The sequence below is a fragment of the Helicoverpa zea genome, chromosome 13 (assembly GCF_022581195.2).
Source record: "Helicoverpa zea isolate HzStark_Cry1AcR chromosome 13, ilHelZeax1.1, whole genome shotgun sequence".
In the NCBI taxonomy this organism is placed as follows: domain Eukaryota; kingdom Metazoa; phylum Arthropoda; class Insecta; order Lepidoptera; family Noctuidae; genus Helicoverpa; species Helicoverpa zea.
In genome coordinates, this window is record NC_061464.1 from 3,202,165 (window position 1) to 3,225,221 (window position 23,057).

Below are 23,057 nucleotides of genomic sequence, written 5' to 3' on the forward strand. Positions count from 1 at the left end.
TGCAAATAACGATAGCAACATAGTTTCCTTGATACGACGTCATACGTGAACTGTACTGATTTCCCTAAGGCTGCTGGAATCAGACTTAGCTTTCTGCATGTGATTGCACTTTTATTTCAGTTTCTGAAAATGTGGACTGAAAATCTGATTCTTAATGGATTATAGGTATTGAAAATTTTTGGCAAGATTTGCCTAAAAATATTACTTTATGTGTTTTTGGTTACTATTTTCTGGATTAAATATTTTTGTTTTTGTGTTGTTGTTATTGGTATGTTTCTATCTTTGTTGAAAATGCCTTTCTTAACTGTCGAAAAGAATTATGTAAAGGCACAGATTACTATAATAGAGGGCAAAAACATATTAACCTTTACTTTAGTAATTGGTATATAAAACGTGATTATATAAATTAAATCACTTATTGAACATGACCTACATTTAAATAAATAAAACCAGTTTTACTTTTTATTCAAGAATAATCATATTTGCAATTTTGAAAGTTATAATATACTAGCTATCACAAATAACGTTACTTTTAATTTATAATATGAATCAGTCATAATAAGCTCAAAAAATTAACACGCCACCCAGAACTTACCAAAACTACCCTCAAAAACAATTGCTTAAGGTCTATAAATATTACCCGGTGAGTTTATAAAGGGCCTAACCCAATATCTTGGGAAACACGCCAACACGCCTGTTGCATTATTTATACTAGTACAAACTTATTGGAAACAGGGCGACAGCGTGTTATGGCTTCGGAAAATTCTACGGGAAATATCGTGGTCTCACTAATTGTTTAAGGTTGCAAGTTGATGGAGAAAGTACTAAGTTTGGAGGGTTTTAGAACCTTGTCATTTTAATCAAGGAGCAAGATTTGGAAAGCGTCATGCATTTGTTTTGACGTATAGGAGAAGAGAGAAAGTGCATTTCTCGAACCAGGACAAAAAGTAGCCTTTTCTCCTTTTTCAGGCTTTAGTGAGACTATATCTGTACCCAATTTCATTAAATTTGAGTTAGTAGTTCCGGGGTATAAGCACAACAGACAAACAGAGTTACTTTTACATACATACGGTAATATTAGTGAGGATAAAGAGTATGTTAGAATTACGTGTTTACTAGCCTCCGCCAGCGGCTTCGCCCGCGTGGTGTGTTGATAAACAGCCTGTGTGTTAATCCACGGTTTCACCTATCTACATACCAAATTTCAACCAAATCGGTCCAGCCGTTTTTGCGTGATTGAATAACAAACATACATCCAAACATTCTCACAAACATTCACATTTATAATATAAGTAGGATAAGGAAAAAGCAGCATATTTTAATATTTTTCTTTACAGAAAAGCTTAATAAATAATTTGAAGATACGGAAAATACCCCAAAAATTTTCCACACACAAATAAAACAGAACACACCAAACATCTGTTTTATTTACTAAAATCACTGAGATACTAAAACTAGTAGAATTCTAAGTTTTCTCAACCCAACACAAGATCCCTTCTTCCACGTTCATGCACCTTTTCATAACGCAAGAGTATTTCCACTTGACTGGAGTCAGCCTTGCCGAACCCTTATCAAGACTTCTATTCTCAGATGTACTGGGCTAGAAATGTGACCTGATATTTTTACTAATACTTCACACACTTCACTTTAAAAGTAAAGTGATTATAATGGGATTTGGTACCTGCAAGTGATGAGGAGAAATACTTCGACGCTAATCAATGTTTTTTTTATATATTATTATGTTTTAATTTTTGTATTAAAATGAGATTTGGTACCTACACAGTCTAGGATAGGCTGTCCTTTGAACATCTTTGGCAGTCGTTACGGGTAGTCAGAAGCCAGAAAGTCTGACAACTAGTCATACGAATGGATATTGGGTTGCCCGGGTGATTGAGTTGAAGAGATCAGATAGGCAGTCGCTTCTTGTAAAACACTGGTATACTGATATAGACATATTTTATCCGGGTGTAAAAAGAATGATGAGATGTTAATAGAACCGAGGAAATTAGCTAGAAGTACAATAAAAGCAAGTTTAATTAAACCACTCAAATGCAAAAATTATCTTAAAATAAACATCACTACTACTAATTTGTACCAACAAACAATTAATAATTTCCACACGAAGTTGCACTCATTAAAGCACTCAAACATTGCCGTGTAGAAACATTATAACTGAGGGGAACAAGTCAGTTTAAAACTGAATAAAAGCTTAGTTTAGCGTCCCTATTAACTGTAACTCGACGGACATAGTACACAAAGAGGTTAGGGTGAGGTTGCATTGGCTTAGGAATAGTGGCGATTTAGAAACGATAATATTATAAGCGATTATGTTAGCAGTAACTAGTAGATATATAGTAGATATATTTATTTTATTTTATTTTATTTATTTATAAACACCTTAAACTATCTTTACAGGATCTCTTATCTTATAAAAACTAAATTATTTACAATCATGTTATTACGTCTAAGTATTCCACTAAAGTTACAATTATATACTACCTATTATCTTTATAAATTAGATCTTCATCAGAAGTCCAATATAATTGGCCATTAAAAAAATTTGCCTTTATTATTCCTCCATAAAGGTGATATCTAATGCGAAAAATATTCCAATACGATCGAGTAGTTCCTGAGATTAGCTTACTCAATCAAACAAACCAGCTCTTCAGTTTTGTAACAGTATACATAATAAGTCGTGGTGGCCTAGTGGGTAAAGAACCAACCTTTCGAGTATGAGGGTGTGGGTTCGATTCCAGGGTCAGGCAAGTACCAATGCAACTTTTCTAAGTTTGTATGTACTTTCTAAGTATACTTAGACACCAATGGCTGATAAAAAGGTGAAGGAAAACATCTTGAGGAAACCTGGACTATAAAGTCTGAAATCACCAACCCGCATTGAGCAAGCGTGGTGATTAATGCTCAATCCTTCTCCATGTGAGAGGAGGCCTGTGCCCAGCAGTGGGACGATAAAAAGGCTGTAACAGTAACAACAGTATACATAATGGAAGGAAAAAGGCATCCAACGACAACTTAAACTACTCTCACTAAAACATTATCGAGAGCAAGATGCTACATAATATTGTATGTCTGAAATGTTCACAATGTTTCAGTCGAACACACTCGTGCGAGTAACTTACATAGTATTAAAATTAACTACACCCAAAACTACCTTCTCATTTGACAGTTTAAAATAGTAATTTGGAGATTTTATTGCGAATTCGGGCTTGTTCGTCCGTTACGAACATTGCCATCAATTTAACTTAATTTAAAAGCACTTAATTATCGTGAATGGCATGTTTGCGTTGCATACATAATGATAATGACAGCTTGTTATTTCAACCGCATCATAATATATAATGCATACATTTTCGTTAATCATATTATGGTCGTCCGCGTGTCTGTTTACTGATAGGTATGGTTATGTTAATATATCTATAGTAGTACATATATCAGATGTTACAGTTATTGACATTGTAACAAATAAATAGGTGCGTACCTATGTTTTGATAACCAGAAATAGATGAAAGTGCTCGCCCCAGTAAATGCGGTAAACATTTATGGCCTTACTACAAAAACTTTAACCACTGTTTTACACTTGTCTAAAAAAAATGTGGCTCCAAAATGAACCATATGTCAACGTCATAATTTGACATTTTTTTAGACAAGTCTTAAACTGACGTTAAAAAGTTTTTGTGGTAAGACGGTTATATATCTTTATTACAAATTCCGATCCAGATTAAAAGAAACAATAATTAAATATCTAATTTGTTGCAGTCTTTCGGAAATTACACGTGCATTTGCACGAGAGGCCTATCTCCAGCAGTGGACTGCGATAGGCTGATGATGATGATGTGCACATTACGTTGCAGTTTAATTTTAAATATATAAACAACACTTTAAATTTGAAAAGACATAGACCCTAAAGTTGCGAAGAGGCTTAACTCATAAGCCTCGCCTAATCATCTACATAATCATGCAGATGGTTTTGATTTTGAAGACTCAAATTAAATAAATGGAGTTTTCTAGAAAAAAATCGCTACCGCCCCCGCTCCGCTTATCACAGTCATCTAACCCTATCCCCTCGCAACAATTGCATTTAGAAACCCATTTTGTGTAATACAGCTCTTTGTTATTTGCATAGAAATTTTCACCAAAGCTTCAGATTATAATACCGTTTCCCAGTTACCTTATTTAATACACGTAACTGACTTCAGAAAAGTGCTTTCATTAAGAGCACACTGCAAACTTTTAGTCGGCCGATAGTTTGTTTGGGCTCATGAATAAGTATGAAGATGAACGGTAGTCATTATAGAAATCATTATAGTACGCACATTACGAAGATCAGGTATATAGAAGAACTAGCCGTTTTCCCGCAGTTTCACCCGCGTCCCGTGGGAGCTACTTCCCGCACCGGGATAAAATATAACCTTTGTTACTCGCAGATTATATAGCTTTCTAATGGTGAAAGAATATTTAAAATCGGTCCAGTAGTTTTTGAGTTTATCCATTACAACCAAACAAACAAACAAACAAGGTTTTCCTCTTTATAATATTAGTATAGATATGTTAATTGTAGAAAATAGGTTTGTACCTACTTAGTTTTAGATTATAGGTTTAAGCATTAGGTATTTCCTACTTATATTATAAATGTGAAAGTTTGTGAGAATGTATTGATGTATGTTTGTTATTCAATCACGTGGACAATCAAAACAGCTGGACCGATTTGATTGAAATTTGGTATGTAGATAGGTGATACCCTGGATTAACACATAGGCTACTTTTTATCAACACACCACGCGGGCGAAGCCGCTGGCGGAAGCTAGTATGCTATAAATTTCGCATCTTAAGAGATGATTTTGTGTTTACCACCTTTTGTATTTACCATGTCTCTGCGAATAAAGATTTTCATTTTGACAGCTGATATCAGTCCCATTGAAAGTTTGATTGGATTCAAGATTTGCTTTTAAACAATTTGCCAACCATTGGGTCAACTGTCGGCCGACTTTTTAGTCTTCAGTGTGCGGTTACTCTTTTTCAGGAAAGTGCTTTCATTAACGCTAGATGCTTTTTCTTTGTGGATGGGGCATTTCATGCATTGTTGCGTTGCTTTCTTGTTAACCCCTTCACAGTGAGCTGATTAAGCTACAAAAGGGTTAAATACGAAATGTTTTTTTTTTTATATAATTTGGGTGGTTATTGTGATTAAAGTATTAGTTGAATATTTAAATGTGGGCCAGTGGTTCCTAATTCGTTTTTTTCCTACACAGTACTCGAAAATTTGCGTAACTTTTTCGACACGACCGGAGAGAGATCAGACGCAGTACCGATATTTACGTGCTCCCCGATGCACGGGTGTATCAATCACCAACTTCCAGGCTCCGGGCTGCTTTGTGAACGAGCGAAATCTTCTAAAACCCACAAGCGACAGATAGAATAACGAGGCAGTTAAAATGATAATATGATATCTAGATTTACAAGCGTTAATAATCCAAACTAATATTATAAATGCGAAAGTAACTCTGTCTGTCTGTCTGTCTGTCTGTCTGTCTTTTCTTCACGCCTAAACTACTGAACCGATTTGTGTGAAATTTGGTACAGACATAGTTTGAAACTTGAGAAAGGACATAGAATAGTTTTTATTACAAAAAAATAAAAATTATTCCGGACATATAGCGCCATCTATTGGTCAAATCAAAAATCTGCTGGTAGTCACTATTCCACGCGAACGAAGTTGCGGGCAAAAGCTATCATTTTATAAATATTATAATGCTTTCTAAGTTTAAAAGGCACAGCAAAAACCTTTGTTACTCATACCTTTTGAGTCCGGAACTCTTTGCTAGTAAAGTATGTACGAAGTTAGTTCTTCACAAGTTTTTTCTTGAAAAACTTATTTCTTGGAGAATTTATCGAGTGAAGAAAATGTAATAGAAAGTGTTCAGTATAACTATGGTACTAGAAGACACTATGAGAGATTAAACGGTTACTAGTATTAAAAGTATAGGGGAAAGGATTTATTTATGTGTATTTTGGAAAACCTCATTTAAAATTAAATAATAGTAAGTATTTTAATTTTCGTAGTACTTCATTTTTTTTTGGTAAAACATCCCTTCCTAAAAATAAAATATAGAATTTAATTGCATTTGAAATATACCAAAAAAATATATCACAAAAAATATCGATAAAAGTATGTTCATCACTAGTCAAATTTCTGAAAACTCAGCATTATTTAATCATCTAAATTGTCCTTACACCTGTTGACCCTACTGAAGGGAAGTCAATCTCCATAGAATGTTTTCATTAAACTTTCTTAATTTATCTATCCATCGAGGGAGGGTGCTGTTACAAAATTATTTTGTTCTTAATAAAAGGGCCTTCTTTCGGATATTTAAAAACTCGACTTTTTGCTTTAGATACTTATTTTTATAGCTTGTGTTTCAGATTGATATACCTAATAGGTATAGCTTTGACTTTATTTAAATAATGTTGATTACATCAGAAGTAGATATAATCAAAACCCTCAGCTACCTAGCTTTTTTACAGCTATGTTAGGCTTTCAGTCCAACCAGATACCACTGAGTACCAGTGTTTTGTACCATGAGCGACTGCCTATCCAAACCCAGCTATCCCGGGAACCCAAAATGGAGGGACCCATCAATTAATCATGCTTTCAAAAACGGAGAAACTCGTCATAACATATATGTCTTAGAGAACCTTATCATCGATTCATGTGGCTGCTACTTAGCCACTCAATCAAAGTAAAGCCACTCAGTAATAACAGAAGCTTCTACAGCTTATCATAAGCTGAACTAATTTCAATATTATACCAATTTTCATTAGCGGCGGTTTCAAGCACTTAACACGTCATAACTTTGTCTAAACCTGTCAAGTACCACGGTTGTGGTTAGACGTACGTATGAAATCTCGACAAGGACCAACTTCCTTACATAGGTAGTAAGATATGTACTGTACATAGAGTTTATGTATTAAGCTCGGCTTATGTATATCAACGTTATTAATGCCTTTAGGAAACACGCGTGCTTGAACGGTTGTCTAGCATGTATCAATATAGGGGTGGGACATGTTGCAAAAATATGTATCGATGTTTGTGTTTGTATAAACTTTTTTATAATTGGTTATTATACTCGGCTTTAGAACTCGATGCAATTGAAAGTATAAATAAAAAATAAAATTGCATAGTTTTTTAACGCTTTTTCATATTTTAAATTCTTGCAAAATACTTTGTAAGTTAGTATCGCCAAATGGCATTTACAGTAACTGTTGTATAACCTTCAAGTTAATAGTTTATAGAAATAGTTAAAGCTGAGGTAATTTGCATCAAGTGTGAAATGTTAACGGGTCAAAATAAGACTTGAGTAATGTTTAAAAGATTTATTAAATTCTACTGAATCATTAGTTAATTGCATTGCAGTGAAAAATAGACAGTTAACTTTTAACGTGCTATTATTTCGTAGACATAATGCAGCAAAAATACAAATGTAAAATTATTTTAAAAGACTGTTTTAAATACTTAACGAATAATTGTTTTGATATTATGTTCAATTAAGGCAAACAATTATATACTTGTTATATCAAGGCAAGGACTAACATACGATCAAGAAAAAAATCACAAAAAACATTGGCAATAATCCCATACTACTGGTGGTAACTGGGCTGAGAAGGCCAGAAAGGTAGTCAACCCATGTAAAACACTGATAAGCTACATCTAGTAAGGCGGGAAGCCGACCCCTACACAATTGTGAAAAGGCTACTAAAATTTCATCGATATCGGTATTATGAACAAGATCCCATCACTAAAGTCTCGAGTCTTCGCCCGGGGTTATACCGACACTAGATGCACTGGCTTTCTACCTATGTACACTATTGCACCTCTAGGTTTACCTGAAAACCGGGATCACTGTCGGTTGAGTAAGAAAAGTTCGTCTAATGTTGGCAACATTAACATTTATAGTGAGATAATATACCAGAAGCTTACTGATATAGGTAGGTATTTATTATGAGTATAGTGTTTTGTTTAATTTTTTATAATAATTCTAATAAACTAATAAAGAACATATTTGCTTATTCCAAATAAATTGACACTGTTTCTGTCACAGCCTTCTTTTTTTATCGTCTCACTGCTGGGCACAAGCCTCCTCTCACACGGAGAAGGAATGAGCATTAATCACCACGCTTGCTCAATGCGGGTTGGTGATTTCAGACTAAGGCCAGGTTAAATTGACACAAGTTTACAACAAAATATATCATCTATTTTATAACAATCTTAATTACAATAAACACAGACATCCAAGATTATCAATAGGCTCAGCATTAGAAACTCAATATCCAAAAATTGTTCCCATTAGCAACCTTGACTGTACAACCCTCATTACGGTACAAAGGTACCCCATAAATATTTATATACGCCATCAAAAACAGGTGTTAAAAAAGTCACAGAACAAAGCACTTCATTAGGCGGTCCGTCCTGTGCAAACTTGTAAACGGAAGATGCAATTTACATGAATAAATAAACAAATTATCTGTCTGTACGTCCGAACTCGGGTTTGTTCAACAGGTGCTCTTAATTTCGTATCTAAATAAAATTTTATGTTGCATGTACCTACTGTTAGCGAGGGAATAAAGTGGACGGCCAATTTTGCAGAGATTAATATGCAAACATGTTTTGTTGTGAAAAAATCTAGACTTAATCGTTTCATTTAGAACACTGAATTTTCGTTATTGTGGCTAATATGAATCGAATGTATGTTAGCAGAAGATATCTGGATAACATGTCCTTTTCATCACTTTCTGCGACCCAACAGTTTCAAATAATAAACGGTAGACGCAAATCTTCAACACAATTTTTAATAAGGCGTAGGCTCTTTAACTTAATATGCATCATCATCTCCCAAGTTAAATCATTGCTTAAACCTCAACAAACATACAATTTCTTCACAAACACCATAATTCTTAACAAATTGCCAACCATTTCTATTGCAAGCGATGACAAATGAAATAACGACAATTACACTTCCCTTATAATGTTACGGTTCAAAAGAAAATTTTTTTGCCCCAAACATTTATTGTGCCGTTTTAAAATCACGTCCTTTTGACAAAAGAGAAACATAGAGAAGGGAATGATGAACGGAGATGCCATAACGCAGGTAGGTCAGGCGCCTCATTGTAGGTCATGTAAAGTACCGTGAACTTGCCCAAAACGTTCAGTTGTGATTGAACTAACGAGGCATCCGAGTTCTTTGAGACATTATGTCAACGATTTTTTGTGTTACATAAAATGTTCGGGTTCAGTTCCATACAAGGCGTATTAAGGCAGAGACAGTAACGTTCCTCGTCCCCGTACACCCGCATTTTGGCGCGGTACTTTCTTGGGAGATTTTCCTTTATGACATCTCCGCTAGTCATTTTATCCTCCATGGAACACAAAGACATTTGAAAACGCCCCTCAAATTTCGAGCTAAATTCGACAACTGAACTGAAATTTATCTTCATACCTCTCACTGATAAAGGGTGAACCCTTTGAAGTGGTTATTCAGTAATATTCAGCTTCAATTTATTTCAAAAGAATAACTTTTTGAATATGAACAAGCAGACTGAACTGAAAATAATTACTTAATTTTTGAATAATTACAGACGACGCGTATTTTGAGCGACGCTAAAACAAATTTGCGATTCAAATATGAATAGAAATTCGTGTACATACATATTCGTGTACATTTGACGACCTCTATGGCGCAATGGTCACCAAGCCGGATTGCCGAATCTGAGGTCCCGGGTTCGATTCCCGGTTCGGTCGACATTTGTGTGATGAGCATGCTTGTTGGCCGTGGTCTGGGTGTTACAATATGTATTTATAAATATGTATATGTGTAGCTATATGTAGTTTATCGGTTGTGTTAGCACCCATAACACAAGTTAATTAATAACTTACCATGGGGCTAACCAACCGTGTGTGAAAAGGTGTCCCGACATTATTTATTTATACATATGAAATCTAATAAACAAGCTGAAATAGGTTGGCTTCAGATGTTAATTTCATTTAAAACAACGATATTTCAGCTCGAACATAAATTCGACAATTTATATGGAAATTAACTGAGAAACTACACAGTTAAGTATCTATTTTATTTCGCAAAAGATTTAAGAAAATGATTGAAGAAATAATAGCTGGTACATGTTTTGGATGTCGAAGATAAAAATACAATGGGAGATAATTTATTTATTTTTATCATGTCTGTTATTTTGTCAGAGGTTAACTTTTCTCTAAAAGTGAGAAATGTCGGTGACTTTCAGTCTAGACAAGACGCAGAAAAAATCTTTTGAAATTCTACTTTACTTGGCATTTTGACGCTATATTTTTAAGAAATATGGCTAGAACTCACAGTACATAATTAGAAGAAAATTATATTTTTGTACCTCTGGAGACTTTGACTTAATTATGAAGTTTTCTTTATAATGAAAAAGGTTAAAGACACAATGTCTTTATCTGTTGAATTTAACGTCGTCTAATTAAGAAGATAAGTATTTAGATAGCACACGTACGAAATTATGAGTGAATCGTATTATTTTCAAAACTTAATGTAGTAATAATTAAAGAGTTTAATGTTATTAACATTACAAAATATTTACATTAATTGAAAAAAATAAAATAAACTTATATATATATACAACTTAAAACTAATACAGTGCATCAAAAAATGCTGCCAGTCTTTTGGGTACATTACCCAGTGACAGCGATGAGGAGCAATTTTTTGATGCACTGTATTAGTTTTAAGTAGTAATAATTCGTTATTTAATGTTCATTCGTTAATGTAGTAATAAGTTTATTAACACCGACTGATTTAGAAAATGAATTAGAAAAATCAAAGGGAAATTCTGCTCGTATGTAAGCGCCATTATTCTGATCATTTAGGTTTATTTACACACTCATACTTCTAGTGAAAATCTTATTTGTAGTCCGCAATTCTGATAAGCTAGCCATTTAGACAGTAACGCTATGTTCATATATTTTTGACCATTCAAAAATCAGAAGTAACTTTTAGTAGTTACTTGGGACTGTTCGAAAGAAAATAATCTGTTGAACAAATGCGCAAGGAACCAAAGGGCTATCTAGGTTAAGGGCAACTGATTAAGCAAAAACACGTGTGATATCTAATATACCAACTATATGTGTCATCCAATTGCAACAAAATTAAAGCAGACATCCACAAATTAAATAAAGTATAAAATCGCAAACAGATTTTCAGATAATCACGAGAACCAATGAATGGCCACTCGTCCGACAAAATGTCATTTCAATTCAACGTTCGGATTCAATGACATTAACGAGAATTCTCGAGTGGTCACGACTCCGTATGAAAAATACGATCCTTCACAGTTATTTTTAAAGATTAAATTTTATCGAACAAATTCTTTTTGGAGATTTGACTTGATGTGACTTTTATTTTTTGATAAATTCTTTTCTGTCTGGAATTTTGGGTTGTGTAATAGTCACTAAAGTACCTGAAAGTACTTAAAGCTTTATCATCATCATGTCCCGAGCCTCTTGCCAACTATGTTGGGGTCGGCTTCCAGTCTAACCAGATTTAGCTGAGTACCAGTGTTTTACAAGGAGCGACTGCCTATCCGACCTCCTCAACCCAGTTACCCGGGCAACCCGATACCCCTTGGTTAGACTGGCGTCAGACTTACTGGCTTCTGACTACCTGTACTAAGTACTTAACCCTTATTTTTGTGCATTCGATTCTTAACCTCAATGATTATAAAAGTTTTAACTACCAAAAGTCTGTCAATCAAACGACCTTCAATCTGAGATCTATCCGTACTATCCAGATCTAAACTTAGCCTCTTTTCAACCATAAAAGATTTATCAGCAAGCCAACTGTCCACTCATCTGTCTCAATAAAAGAAAAATCAGTGACGTAATCGCCAAATTGGCTCTAAGAGTCTCTTAATCCTGGTATCGATCAGGCATTGTGCTCGAGACTCGGAGATTCGTTCAATACATGGAGAACAAAATGACTAGCGGAAGTGCCATAACGGAAAATCTCCTATGAAAGTAGCGCGATAAAATTCAGGTGGACGGGGGACGAGGAAAGTTTCTGTCTTCGCCTTTATACGCCTTTTTTGGACCTGGTTTTTTTTTGTAATACCAAAAATCCGTTGACAGTTGTCTTAAAGTACCCGAACGCTTCATAAGTCCACTCGTAACTGATCGTTTCGGTTAAACCCATCGTATGTATTTGACCTAAAAGAAGGCGTCTGACCTACCCACATTTTGGCATCTCCAGTCATCGTTTTCTACTCCGTGGTTCAATATGAGACTGGAAGCTGAGATGAAAGGGCTTGGAGATGGCAATATTCTTCTGACATGCGATAGTGAGGGTGCTCGAGCGAGGACGAACCGCTTTATGTAAGTCTTTTTGAAAATTGTTGTTGTTGATTTAAATTGTTTAGAGCAGTAGCTCGTTGTCATTTCAAGTGAATTTATTAGATGTTGGTCTAAAAATTGGGCATTATCCAGTATAGTTTCATGGGAGTTGATGAATTGAGATTAAAATATTCATCTCATACATCGAAGTATTTTAGCCAGTTGTAAAAAAGCTAACCAAAATACTTCAAAACGCAATTTTTCAGAGTAGTAATCCCAAATTATATAAGGGTGACTTATTATCTGAAATACCTTCAGCAAATCTTCATAAAACTTTTCCGCGTGACGTCACAAGTCCTTAGGAAACATACCTTAATAATCTCGAGCCGAAAATCTGAAACCAAAATAGAAAAGCCATTAAAATCATAAACGTGACTGACTTCTTTGACCAAAAAAGTGTATTTAATGACGTCAACCGTTTAATGCTTATGCTGTTGCGAGTTAACGCAATATATAAGTCAACAGAAATGGACAATAGGTCAACTCCTCGCAAATATAGATACAAAACAAACCTTATAAGTACCAATAGAACTCGTATACATAGGGAAAATTTCAACTTTAAAAGTAATTATATATCTATGAAGTTTAAAAAAACTGGCCGAGTGCTGTCCCACTTGACTCGCTAGCGCTAGAAGGCTAAATTGCAAGTGTAACTATCACAGTTCATGTGATATATGTACATAAGTAACAAACAGACGTAGAGACCGTGGAGTATTATCATAATAAGGTCTCGTTTTCACCTTTAACTACAGAACTTTTTCAACTTACAGCGCACATACGTAGATTTGACCAATTTAGGCGGCCAAAAATATTTTACAATGTATTTCGTTTTTTCTATCTTTATTTTATCATTATTTTTTTTATTTAAGCATTGTATTTTGATAATAAGCATGTTTTATTGAAAAAAACCGTAAATATTCTTTTTTTTTAATGTAGAGTATAATATATTTTCATTTTAAAAGTAGTTATGATATTTTTTATTATATCTATTTCAAAATAATATGTAGTGTAGTAAAAAAATAATTAATATTTTTTTTATTCCTCACTTTCTGCCTCTGATATATCAGACTCTGTGTTTGATTCAGCTGGTAGTAGCATATTTTATTGTTTCAGGGCAAAATAATCTTGCTTTGATGTTTTTTTTTGTTGATCACATTTCTTCAGTTTCGTATTTCTTTAGTTTTCCTTCGTTTAGTCCTCTCACTACAATCTTTAAGTGATTTAGATGGCCGCCCCGGTCGATTTCCAACACTTGTCGGGCGTTCAAATGTTCTGCTTAACCAATTCTCATTAGTTTTAAGGATTTTTTTTACAGTTTCAGTTTCTTACTTTCGTAGCTATTTTAAAATATGCAAATCTTTGTTTAAAACTGCTTATATTATCAGGTGTGTCACCCTAATAGGTCAAAAGTTAGTTTCCTAGGTAATTTAGTTTTTCTTCCAAATTAGTCAGATCTTGCTATTGTATTTTATTGTAAATATAACGTAGGGTCACTATTTTTACGCCAGAGGTACCCAAAACAAAAAAAAATGCACTTTGTGACATTTTAAAGAAAAAAGTATTTTATTTTTGTATGAGCTTCAAATCTTAAAAAGCCTGTAAGTCGGACATCCGCAGCTATCCGCAGCCAAATAATATGTCGTAAGCTAGTTTAATATGTCAAATATCTAAAACTAAAAAAAATGTTACGCGGTCGAACGCGATAATATAACAAAATTGTGTTTAAACAAGAAAATTACTAAAAAAATATTTTGCTTACACACCCTCTTTTAAAATTGAAATAATACTATAAAAAATTAAGTGATCACACTCAAAATATATTAAAATATAATAACTGTTACCTACACAACTCGAATCCATCATAATAGTTGCTTAATATCAATTAGATAGCACAAAAATAATTTTTCTTTAATACCGTCTACCGAGATCTCTAAAAACGTATAACGTAAAATTTGCACTAAGGTCAAGTTCTAACTCCTGGTGCAAGCGCATATCGCATGTTTGGTAGGTAGATGTGGTAAATTCTTATTGCTGGGGTATTCCTCTTTCCATTTTACCCACAATTTGATGATAACCTTTATTTAAAAAAAAAAGACTTTTGGCCAGCTAAATTGCTCAAATCTACGTTAGTGCAGCGCCTGACCTTTAGTACAAGCCAGTCCAGTTTTATTACTCCCATCATTGGCCCTCACGACCAATCCTTCTGGTCTAACCTATTTAGTGACAAAACACATCAGACTCGGTCATTTATCATGGTGACAGATCATTTCAGGCTCTCAGAAGATCCAGAATGACAAATGTTACGGTCAGGTAAAAAGGTCCCATGTTTCTTAAATTTTACTTAACTGTTTCCTGATGATGGTCAAAAGAGCCTAAGTATTTTTGTTAAATGGCCGTTTAGTATGACGTTTGGTCCTGTATTTTGTGATATTTTTGTAACAAGTTTGTACTGAATATTTCAGTGTTCATCTACTAAGACTTTCCAGGTTATGCTGGTGGTTTCCAGTCTAACCATATGCAGGTAGGTGTGTTTTACTGGGAGCGACTACCGATCTCCTGAACCCAGTTGACCGGACTACCAGATATCCCCGAGAAATACTAGTAACCAGACTTTCCGGCTACTGAGTACCCATAACTAGTATCAAACATGACAGCTAGCATCCACATTTTTAACTGTTTTCAAAACCCGGCATTATTTAAATGGCAAATAATCCTCGAAAAATTGAGAATAGTTACACTGATTCAATTTTGAAAACGATACCATTGGTGGGTAGACCAACGCTCAAACTACAGCAATAAAAATGTAATTCTTGATTTAAAAGACACCTATATGAGTGAGAAAATACAGGAATTTTCTTTCTTGTTTCCTTAGCAAGGAATGTAATAACTTGTGCGTGTGTGACATGGCACTAAAAGATTTTTTCAGGAAAAGCATTACGCAGTTCTGTCGCAATGCGTGCTTTCTGCTATACAAACAGAGTACGGACACGTGTAAAATATTATGTGATAAATATAAGTAAAGAGCATATAATCATGAAGCCGTATTTAAAAACTAAAATGGCAATTAATACTGTCATTACTGTAAAACTTATGTAGCCTAGTACAGAGTACGGACACGTGTAAAATATTTAAAGTTTTTCCTCCAATAACTTAGAACTAAACTGAATCAACTTCACAAAAAACAACTCGAAGATTCCATTTTGGTGGACCCCCAAAAAGCCGGTGACCGAAAAGGGAAAAATCTCCGCGAACTAGATCAAAGATCTGTCACATGAGATCCGCTTGGACCCCACATTTTGATTGACGTGGCCACGAGATAACCTGGTCCCTTTCCGCATATATATTACCTCGTCAGACCTTACTCTGTAGCATTCAAATGATGTATTCACATTCGGATTGGGGAACCGTCTTAATTTGCAAGTTTTTGGGGTCTGTTTTGAAATATAATTTCTGCGAACTTATGTACTTTTGAAAGAAGAACGTCCCCATCAGCGTTCTACGGACATCCTTCTCCAGAGTTTCATCTAGCTCAATGGTAAATCTTATCTTAATTGGTTTGGTTGGCCGTTTTAGAATGAAAGAGTAACCAACTAAGAAATATGTTCATGTTTATAATATTAGTTAGAATTATTATTTGCTATGTGACTATAACATGTTGTTGCACAGTAGCGAATTAACGTTTCGAGAGCTAATCTGAATTTTCATCAGTTATCCCAGAGAGATTGTACCTCATTTCCTTAAGCTTATGAAATTAGAATGTACTTGTTACGGCGGGATTCCACTAAAATTATGGAAACAATTGTTCGCGAACATCGAGGAAGATCAATAGCAAAACCTTTGGAAAACTCATCATTTTCTCTATAAAATACACACGATTACCAAAATATTAGTACATACTTGCATACTTAATTCAAAGATTTACCTTTCATAAAAGTAAATAAGTATACAAAGCAACTGTTACCAAAATAACAACTAAAAATTACAAACACAATAGCATTTCTCATCTTCCTTCTAAAATAAAGTAAAAACAGTAAACGCGAAAGAATTAATACACGCGTTATTTCCTTCACCCAGTAAACCATAATAATTCCCAATTCTGTGTACAAAGGGCACATTATCTAAGGGCCATTTAAAAAGAAAGCAGTCACGGAGAACAAAATGACTAGCGGAGATGTCATAACGCAAAATCTCCTAAGAAAGTAGCGCGCCAAAATGCGGGTGTTCGGGGGACGAGGAACGCGTCTAGCACCTAACACGCCGTCTATGGAACCCGCCCAAATTTTATTTTTTTAAAGAAAATCACCAACCAATCAAGACCAATTTCAGCAATCTGTTTAAAATTGGTCTTGATTGATTGGTGTTTGGATTTAATAAATAAATAAATGCTTTATTGATGCAAATCCTTACAAAATGCTTAACATCTAGCAATTTTACAATTTAATGAAAGCACACAAATGTTGAGACCCTGGCCCCTGAACTAGGAATGCCTGTGACTTAGGAGCCAGTGTTCTACTGTCACTTGGACACTATAAAATCCTTAATATGAAACGAGCTGGTTGGCTGATATTACAGATAGGATTTGACAAGGAACCCGAACGTTTCGTTAGTTCTAGTCACTGATCAAGCCCACTTGACCTACAAGAATTTGCCTGACCTACGTTCCTTATAACATCTCCGGTATTATTCCTTCCTCCGTGCAGGCACCCCACTAAATTCACTTTCTTTCGCAATAAGGGAAAGCCCTATTGTTGTGAGGTGGGAATGAGTATCTGACGTTAAGAGTTTTTGGTGGCAACTTCCTGGATTATTATTTTTATTTCTTTTGATTAATGGAGTTGAATAAAGGGCATTTGTTCGTTTTATGTATTTACTTTTTGAATGTTTTATTGCGACATTGCGAAAAGTGCGTGTTTTTTTAAATTAAATTCTTGAGGTTTACAATCTAATTATTTACTTACTTTAATTATTTTTTTTATATCTTGTGCAAAAAAAAATGTAATTCAGATAATATCTTTTCAAAAATAATGTCAATTTCTTTAATTCAAATCAAAAAGTATACTTTACAAACAAGCCATACACATAGAGACAAAATTCTCAATCATCTTTATAAAAAAATACCAATATTTTTTCCTAGTTACCACGTTACACTATACAAGAGTCGTTCATTCAATTTTTGCCCCTCGAAAGCTTTCAATGCTTCGATCGCTGGTAACAAAAGAAAGTAAATACTGGACCTGAACACATCATATCTAATCCTGAACGACATTCAATTTACATTTTCAATCTTTTTTTTTTCCTTTCTAGAATTTTCTAGTGTTTGGCCGATGTCCTTATTCAAATATGGAACTGGGCGTCCTAGTCGTTCTATATTTAAATAGGTTTTTGACGCTTTTCTTTTTTTTCAAATGGAATGACATTTTTAGGTATTCGAAATTAGTGTTCAATGTATTTGATTGTCATTATTACATCGTAACATAACTTTGTGTGATCATTTTAACAAAATGTTTAATTTATCCACTAAAACTTGAGATAGAATTTAAATACTCCATTATCAGTAATGGCTCCTATCGTATAGTACCTAAACTAATTACTAGGGTTAATACTATCGCGATTACAACACGTACCAAGCAATTGTGGCTGGATCCTTGAGCGCCATTCACTTGATCTCAGTTACTCAGATTGCCGCTGTTTCGAAATACCTAACGGGGCCAAGTACGCTTCCTTTCGACCAATCTATTCATAGATACGGTGCATGTAAATGTGCTTTACCAATACTTGTAATTGTATCCGAAATACCTGTTCCGAAAAGTTGGGACAATGGTGGGTTTTTTATACAAAAGAACAATGTTAATTTGTGGGCTGATGTAACAATCCAGACATATTATCGGCCATGGCGGCTGTTCTACAGAGTTCAGCCAGCAGCACAGGTCATGTCATAGTGCACAAGCATTTGCGCAGACACAGGTGCACTCTCTATTCTTTCACTCTCATAACGCGATGGGACGACAATCTGACATGACCGGAGAGAGATCAGACGCAGGACCGACATTTCTTTACCAGCTTTCCGATGCAAGGGTTCATATCCAGTCACCAACTTTTAGACTGTGTTTCTCAGAAAACTGTATGTTCGCATAGGTAAGTCATTGGACTCTTGGATAAACATATGTCTTAACATGATTTAGTACAAAATGTAGACTAGATGTCCTAAAATTGTGATATATGTATGTTCAAAATCTCTTGAGTAAAACATTACTCATGCTGTTACATTTATAAGTAAATATAGTACCATATCTCCATCGCAAATGAAAACGATTCGATAGTCTTTGCAAGTCAAAAGCTTTTCAATTGCGCACTGATAGAAATCATTGAATATTCGTATCCAGTGAAGCGATTATCCAATACGTGAAGTCCAATTAGTTGGACATGATACTTGTGATTGAGTCACTCGGTACCCAGGATTACTGATAACTGGATAACCATTGGACGTTATAGTGAGCATACACAAACGTCAGTTGGGATTTTAATCTAAGTAATGTATCATTTCAAGCCACAGATACAGTGCTAACGTCATCATCTGCCTAGTGCCTAGCCTTTTCGTAACTATGTTGGGGTCGGCTTCCAATCTTACTGGATGCAGCTGAGTACCATTGTTTTACCTCGAGCGACTGCCTATCTGACCTCCTCAACCCAGTTACACAGGCAACCCGATACCCCTTGGTAAGACTGGCTGTCAGACTTTCTGGCTTCTGACTCTGCCGATAGTGCTATAAAAAATCGCGATAGAAGTTCTCATGGCTAAGTAAAAGCCCCATGGGACGACCGATTAAAAGTAAGGCAACTCTTGGCGCCATATGTGGATGAGTAACTTTATTTTGACATTACCAGTTCTTCCGTGATTGAAAAGGCATGGCTATCATTTGAACGTCTTTGTAGCTGGTATTGGTATTCACGATACGCGATGGTACACGACCCCTGTACGAAATATTTACTAAAATGATGCAAACAATTCTTAAGCTTAAGATTCTAATAGTTCGTAACGAATCACTTCAGGTCATTTTATACTTTACAAGCACATGCAAGTAGCTGTGATTGATGCCAACATAATATCATCGATGCCAATATAATGTCAGGTTAGCAATCACAATGCAATTTGAACATTAATGGGTTAACGTGACTAGAATGCTCGCTGGTTAGAGAAACCACATACTGCAGACTAAATAGTCGGCCGACTATTGATCCGAGGGCTGCCAAAAAAAAATATAAATAGTTTATTAACCAGTGTCATCTCCCGAGCCTTTTCCCAACTATGTTGGGGTCGGATTTCAGTCTCACCGGAGGCAGCAGAGTACCAGTACTTAACAAGAAGCGACTGCTTATCTGACCTCCTCAACCCAGTTACCCGGGCAACCCAGTAGTGCTTGGTATGACTGGAGTCAGACTTACTTGGCTACCCGTAAAGTGCCCTCCAAAACACAGTCATTAGTGTCCAATATATAATTATAGAAAGTACATACAAACTTAGAAAAATTGGATTGGTGCTTGCCTGACCTGGAATCGAACCCGCGCACTTATATTTGAGAGATTGGTTCTTTTCCATTTGGACACCACGACTTTTCATCAGTAGCAAAAAAAATCTTAATTCCAATCAAAGTTTTCAGTCGTTCAGATACCGGCTAAATACATGATTTTTGTAATGTGTGTACTACCATTCATATTCATACTGATTTATATTATGAGTCCAAACAAACTATCGGCCGACTAAAAGTTTGTACTGTGCACGTATTCTTAGTGCAACTAATTCTAGAATGCAATTTTTGAAATAAGAATGTTATTATTATTTTAATGTTGGTAGTGTGAATAATACTTTGATTATAGTAGGTGAAGTACTGAAATTAGCTTTTAATGATTTGGTGATTGCAAAGTTCTCGTAAAACTCAATCTAGTTTATTATAAAACGGGGTTCTAAAAAGGTACCGGCTTTAGTATTGGGTATAAACCATCGTCTCGTTGACAAAGGTGCTGTTCTAAACCTATATTATTATTGTACTGATTTCACAATTAATATTTTACATTACCTAGGCTCGTTCGTAACATCCAGACAAATGCCACTTTTGTACATACAGTACATAGATACAATAAAGTTTAGAAAATAAGGCTGCCTTATCCCAAAAGGATTTAGTCTGGGAATTGACGTTACTTTACTTTAGGCTTAGAAATACCTTTTACGTGTCAAACAGTGGGCTATAGAGCTTCTTAAGACACGAGATACTTATTAGAAAGTCTTCCTAATACTTAAATAGGTACATATTATTTTAAAACTACATACTTGAATATAGAAATAATATTAACCTTAGGTACTAATATCATAAATGCGAAAGTACTCTGTCTGTCCATCGCGTTTGTACGCCAAAACCACTGAACCGATTTTAACTTTAGTTCACAGATAGTCTGAACCTGAGAAAGAACATAGGTTTTTATCTGGGTGAAGAAAGTAATAGGTACCTTCGGGACGCTCGTAAAACTCGGGAAACAACTAGTATTTTATAAGGTATCAATCATATTATAGTCATTTTATAATCAATAATAATCATATCATTTTATAATTATTTTATAGTAGGTATTTATAAGGTATCAATTAGTGTTGAAATAATGGCATTGTTCAATAGATTTGACCATTTCACACACTTTTATTTACATTTTCCATGTCCATACGCAAGCAACTCTATAATTCATCGTATTCAATTTTCATTCGTGGAGCGATTTCATTCACTGATACCGATGATTGATTTAGCTCCCGTCTCCATTCCTATTAGTAGTTTTATCGTTCATTCGTTCGTTCGTTTCGAAATTTGAATGTTTGAATGCTTCGAATAAGATTACCGTTTCGTATCAATTGTAGACTTTTCCGTTGGTAATAGACCATTTATTTTATTTTATTTCAGTTATATTTTAAAATTATAAAGTCTTTATAATAGTTTTCATTATTAAAGAAAGTCTTAAATAAATTGTAGTAAATGCCTATGGATAAATGGCGTTTGGCTATGGCTCATATTAAATTGTTGAATTATAAATTAAATTATCAAAAAAATATTTCAATTACTTTTACAGTCTAATGGTAAAAGAAATTATGATCACAATTTCTATCTGACCAAAACTATATTTCATATGAACAACATTGAGGAAAAATCACAAAAATATTCCCGGCGACCCTGAAAATAAAAACCTAAAACAACTCAAGTATCAGATCCATCAAATCACAAATTGGGCTGTCCAGAAAAAACCAGTTCGGTCCAGAATTTTAAACAGATTCAAACGAGTATCAAGAATGTTGTATACTGTTCCCTTTCGTTTTCTATACAATCTTGGTCCTTTCCCTTTTATTTGCAACCGGTTTACTCTTGCGCGTGTCCGAAGTACCAAGCCTTATGTGTAGTGATTTGAAACATTCCTTTTTTGAATTTGAAATTATGGGTAGACATTAATCTGGTTTGAAAAAAGAATGGATGGAACATTATGGTGCTTTGATTGAATTTTAATTTGGATTGAGTGCAGAATTGAACAAGGTTATATAACTGAATGAAAAAAATAATATAATACGAAGTAATATAATTTGAAAATAAAAGTCAAGGTCGGTGTAATAATTACTTTTTATTAATATCTTATTGAATTACCTACTATTAATACAAAGTGAATTAGTATATTAAGTACGCTTTTATGATAAAACAGCGGAACTGATGGAGATATTTTTATAAAGAAATAGATAGTGCCCTGGTAAGAGATATAATTATATTTTTCAGGGCGCAGACGTAGTTCACTCGGGATGCCGATAAAGTCGCCGAAACATCTATCATGTAGGTACCAATACATTTTACATAGAACTATTTATTTATAGTACCTAAGCATTATACTGCCCAAAGTCACTATAACTACAGACGACATCACATACAAAATCTACTTGATCATAATTAAAAAAAAATGCCCTACAAATCACTTGTCATGTTACCGATTACTACATGACTCACACAGACACACAACGTTTGCTTGTGTGCGTAACGGAACGCGGTTCAAGAATGCGCCCCATCCCGTCTTACCAGCGAGACGAGGTTCACTGGTCCTTGTGAACTGATGCAAATATTGCACTTTTAACGTCATGCGCACTCAATTTTGTGGGTAAGTATGAAAATGTAGTGATGTAAAAAAGTGTTGTTATGTCATCAGTGCTTGTCGGTCAATGTCATTTGGGTTTCAGAAGGTGTCTGTATAGGAATTCGATAATGTTGAAAATATCCTTCTGTATAGGAATAATACCTATGTATATGTTTGTCTCCGAACCAGAGAGTGTCATGGTAATAATTTAATCTTAGTGACAATAAGCGCTAATACACACTAACCGATTTTCTGGTTTTTGTCGCTCGGAATGTGTCACGCGGGGAAAAACGTAGTGGAAAATCAGCTAGTGTGAAAGCGCTGTAGGCAATATATTTTCCGTTCTTTCTTTCTTTACAATAAAGTGTGTTTTCACAATAGAACGTTACACATTAACTAAAGCGTGATTTTATCAAAACTTTGGATAAACAATAAGGAGCCGATAACAGTGCATGCTACTGCATAA

At 34.7% G+C, this 23,057-nt stretch overlaps 1 protein-coding gene across 2 annotated transcripts in view; it reads right to left on the reverse strand.

The window, feature by feature from the left end:
* The window catches only part of LOC124635912 (brain tumor protein), a 448,880-nt gene that overhangs the window by 318,509 nt on the left and 107,314 nt on the right, over positions 1 to 23,057 (reverse strand). For both annotated transcript variants that reach the window (XM_047171870.1, XM_047171868.1), the window contains exon 2: positions 12,757 to 12,779. The gene's annotated coding sequence lies outside the window, so the exon portion shown is untranslated. The remainder of the gene's footprint in view (positions 1 to 12,756; positions 12,780 to 23,057) is intronic.